The following is a 4,677-nucleotide window of genomic DNA, read 5'->3' on the forward strand; positions in this document are numbered from 1 at the left end:
GTCTTATTCTTTGTGTGGAATTCAGGAGGGAGTTTGCAATCACTTGCAAAGGAGAAGAATGTAGAGGGTGAAAGAAGAGGAAGGCAGGCTGGCGTGTTGCCTGCTGTGCCAGTAACTGCGATGGACACAGGACACAGTGTTTCTGTTGTGTTGGGGGAGTGAGGGCCCAGGGGGATCCTTGCTACCAGGGCTTTGGCTCCCAACTCTCAGCAGCCTTGTTACAAGTAATCGGCAGTGTTAACTTGGTATGTTATTAACAGGCTCCATTTGCCCTTGTCCACAATCCAGCCTTCATCTCACGGATTACTTCCCTGAAAGAAAATAGTACCTTTCCACGTGTTTTCCATATTTCAGTGGAATAGAATTAAGTCACTAAGTCCTAGCTGCAAACAGGCATTTACAATTCCGAACACTCTCAATAGCCACCTGCCTGGAAGGTGGCTCAAAGGGGGAAAGACAACTGAATACAATACTGATCGATGTGTATTTATATCTTTACTTATATAACACTTTAATAGATCAGAAATCGACCCAAGTTTTTTTTTAAAAACACTCAAAGTCTTATTTTGCATATACTGTTACAGACAGGGGAAAACAGCTCTCTACAACCCCCTTTTCCTCAGAGGGGTGGGCTCTCTGTAGATGGGAGGGGGTCTCTACTTCACACTCTGGAGTTCAAGGACAAGGCAGGCACTCCTTTTAAAGGTATGTAATCATATGGAGTCTACGACCATACCACCCTGAACTCGCCCGATCTCGTCTTATCTCGGAAGCTAAGCAGGATTGGGCCTGGATAGTACTTGGATGGGAGACAGCCTGGGAATACTAGGTGCAATAGGCTTTAGGGCTTCCCTGGTGGCCCAGATGGTAAAGAGTTTGCCTACAATGCGGGAGACCCGGGTTCGATCCCTGGGTCAGGAAGATCCCCTGGAGAAGGAAATGGCAACCCAGTACTCTTGCCTGGAAAACCCCATGGGCAGAGGAGCCTGGTAGGCTACAGTCCATGGGGTCGCAAAGAGTTGGACATGACTGAGCAACTTCACTTCAATCATATGGAAAATGGAAACAGTATCCTATTTCAAGCAGGCGTGTTTATTCTCTGTCCAGCGAGGTTTGATTATGGAAAACATGCAACCACATAGCAGAATCAGACCTCAGAGATCTGAAGCTCTCTCTCCTGACCCGATTTACAATCCCTACTAACATGCTTTGACTCTTCTGTGGGCTTGGTCAGCATACTTAGGCTAAGCCAGGAGAGTCTTCTCTGTTCACTACAGTGACTTCTTGGAAGAACCACTGACTCTTCGTCAAGGTCAAACAGCAGCAGATAATTGGCCCTCTCACATCCCTTTAATCTCTTGCTTCAAAAAGCCTCACTTTTCTCTTTCCATCCTGTCTTGACTATTGTACATGATCCTTACCAAATCCCAACCAAGCCTCCACATTGGAAGACCTGCTTACCCCAAATTCCTAATCCTAAATCAGTTCCAGCCTTGCCTCCTCACCTCACCAGCACTGCCTAAGCTCTCTCCAACTTCTCCATTACTTTAGTAATCACTGAATCATTGGGAAAGACCCTGATCCTGGGAAAGATTTATGGCAGGAAGAGAAGGGAGTGGCAGAGGATGAGATGGTTAGATAGCATCACTCAATAGACATGAGTTTGAGCAAAGTCCAGGAGACAGTGGACAGATGAGCCTGGTGTGCTGCAGTCCATGAGGTCACAAAGAGTCAACACAGCTTAGCAACTGAAAAACCACTATGAGACTTAGAATTTTCTTGTAACAGGTTGTGTTTGTGACACTTTGGGGCCAGCATTTTACAAGATAAAAGCCCCCAGCTGTAGGGTTGATGTAACATTGCATGCGACAATGACAATGCTTGTACAAACTCAGCCTTAAGCACAGAGAAATCTTGTCCTTCTTTGGAATATAGACAAAAAGGGGATAATGGGGATGAAGGGGTGGTCCTCTATTTGTAGCTTCTTTATTAAAATATTGGTCTAAAACATATACATTATAATAAGGATGTAGTGTACAATAAATTATACCAATGGTTCACATTTTCCCCACTTGAACTGATCTATTTTGTTGCAAAATCAAAATGAATGTGACACCATCCTCAATAAGGATTTAAATTTTGGAAATTTGCTTTGTGGAGTCCTAGGTCCTTGAACTGTTATCTGTAATAAATTCTTAATCTTAGAATTTGATTTTACAAGTTGCACATGCTATAGAACTTTATGATTTACACTTTAATATAATTTTTTGAAAAATACAAATTTAAAAAGTTATGAAATAAAACTTCAGGAGAATTAAACTCTTAAGTGGCAATGATTGTTTATAAACAGAAAAAAAATGTAGAATCATAGCTTTAGAAATTAAAGTGAGACTGTTAGTTGCTCAGTCATGTCTGACTCTTTGTGACCCTATGGATTATAGCCCACCAGGCTTCTCTGTCCATGGAATTCTCCAGGCAAGAATACTGGATTGGGTAGCCATTCCCTTCTCCAGGGGATCTGTCAATCCAGGGATTGAACCTGGGTCTCCTGCATTGCAGGTAACTTCTTTACCATCTGAGCCACCAGGGAAGCCCCATAGCCTTAAAAAGTAACCATTTATTTACTCATATTCATTCAAATAATATTTTTAAGCATTTACTGTGTGTCAAGTACTTTGCTCAGAGCCTGGGAACATGGCTTTCAAGTAGACATAAGTCCTGCTCTCAAAGAGTGGGTAAGAAATGTGAACAAAAATGTATGAAGGCAGTCACAGACAAGGCAACAGGTGAGAAGTGTCCTGAGAGCTGAAGATCTAAAAGAGAAGAATGTTCAAGCATCTTCCTGGAGAAGGTGGTGCTTTACTTGATCCTGGATGTCTGGGTCAGATTCGATCCCTCAGGCATGGTTGTAGGAGGAAGTCCCAGGGCCTGAGACCCTACACAAGCAAAGACATGAAGAGAGAAGTAAGACCCTGCTAGATCCCTGTGGCCAGAGGAGGGTGTGCCAACAGAGTATCAGTGGGAGAAGGATACACCTGCCAAGATGATAAGTGGTATCCTCAGAGAGCCATGACAGTCTAGCAGATTCATCCCACCAAACGGCAAATCAATGTATAAAAGACTCGAAACTCGGGCCAATGGGATACAGAGGTTCATTTTCCCAGGCATTCATTTCAACGATACGTTTACAGTGCCTCCTGTGTGCCTTTCCTGCTCTAACTGCTGGGGTTGAAGTGGTGAAAGAGATGAGCTTCATCCTTATTCCCAGTGAGCTGCCAGTCTAACTGGGGGTAACACCATTAAACAAACAAGATATAAAAGAGAATAGACAGAGTGAAAGAGAATAGCAGAGGTCCCAAGGGGACAGAGCATCTTAAGCAGTGTTGCCCAATAGAATATTCTGCAAAGAAAGACATGTTCTGTCCGCACTGTTAGATACAGTAAGCACTAGCTATGTGTGACAATTGAGCACTTGAAATGTGGCCAGTGAGACTTAATATCTGACTTTTAATCTTGTTTCCTTTGAACTCATTGGAATTTAAGTAACCACAGGTTGTTGCTGTTATTCATTCACTAAGTCATGTTCAACTCTTTGTGACCCCATGGACTGCAGCATGCCAGGCTCCCCTGTCCTTCACCATCTTCTGGAGTTTGCTCAAATTCATGTCCATTGAGTTGGCGATGCTATCTAACCATCCTCTGCCACTCCCTTCTCCTCTAGTCTTCAGTCTTTCCCAGCATCAAGGTCTTTCCAAATGAATCAGCTCCTTGCATGGGGTAGTCAAAGTAAGTAGTCACAGGTAGTTAGTGACTATTCATATTTTGCTTCTAATTATATGTGCATATAATAAATTTCAAGCCCATTGACACAAAAATTCTTTTTCATCTGGCAATGTTTCTTTAGGGCTTCCCCGGTGGCTCAATCAGTAAAGAATCTGCCTGTGATGCAGGAGACCTGTGTTTGATCCCTGGATTGGGAAGATCCCCTGGAAGAGGGCATGGCAACCCACTCCAGTATTCTTGCCTGGAGAATCCCTATGGACAGAGGAGTCTGGTAGGTTACACTCTATGGGGTCGCAAAGAGTCAGACAGGACTGAACGACTAAGCACAGCACATGCTTCTTTAGCCAGGCCCCCACTATATCCTGGGCTTCCCTGGTGGCTCAGTGATAAAGAAATCTGCCTGCAATGCAAGACATACAGGAGACACATATTTGATCCCTGGATCAGGAAGATCCCTAGGAGGAGGGAATAGCAACCTGTTCTAGTATTCTTGCCAGGAAAATCCCAGGGACAGAGCTTGATGGGCTACAGTCCATAAGGTTGCAAAGAGTCGGACACAACTGGAGTGACTAAGCACACACACATCACTGTATACCAGCCAAGTAGAACTGAATGCCTCAAGTGAACACCTTTGTAAGCGTACGTGACAAACACTATGGGAAGGTTGAAAAGCAAGCCAGTATGCTGTTTGGAGAATTGAGAGACTGCCAGTGAGGAGACAATGCATGAACATTAAATGTTTATCAAGTGAATGAGCAGAGAGCAAACGTCATTGGAGACAAGCTTTGTCAGATCCATGGGGCTTGTTGGTGGAGTCTGCTGCTTGGGGTTTCAGCTGTGGGATGCTGGGTGGCTGAGGATGCTGAAGTGCGAGAGTGTGAGTGCACGGAGGGC

At 44.2% G+C, this 4,677-nt stretch overlaps 1 pseudogene; it reads left to right on the plus strand.

Annotated features, from left to right (window-relative positions):
- Positions 1-722: 722 nt before the first annotated feature.
- Positions 723-841, plus strand: LOC112443267 (uncharacterized; annotated as a pseudogene).
- The last annotated feature ends 3,836 nt before the right edge of the window (positions 842-4,677 follow it).

The sequence above is a fragment of the Bos taurus genome, chromosome 21, assembly GCF_002263795.3.
Source record: "Bos taurus isolate L1 Dominette 01449 registration number 42190680 breed Hereford chromosome 21, ARS-UCD2.0, whole genome shotgun sequence".
NCBI classification, from domain to species: domain Eukaryota; kingdom Metazoa; phylum Chordata; class Mammalia; order Artiodactyla; family Bovidae; genus Bos; species Bos taurus.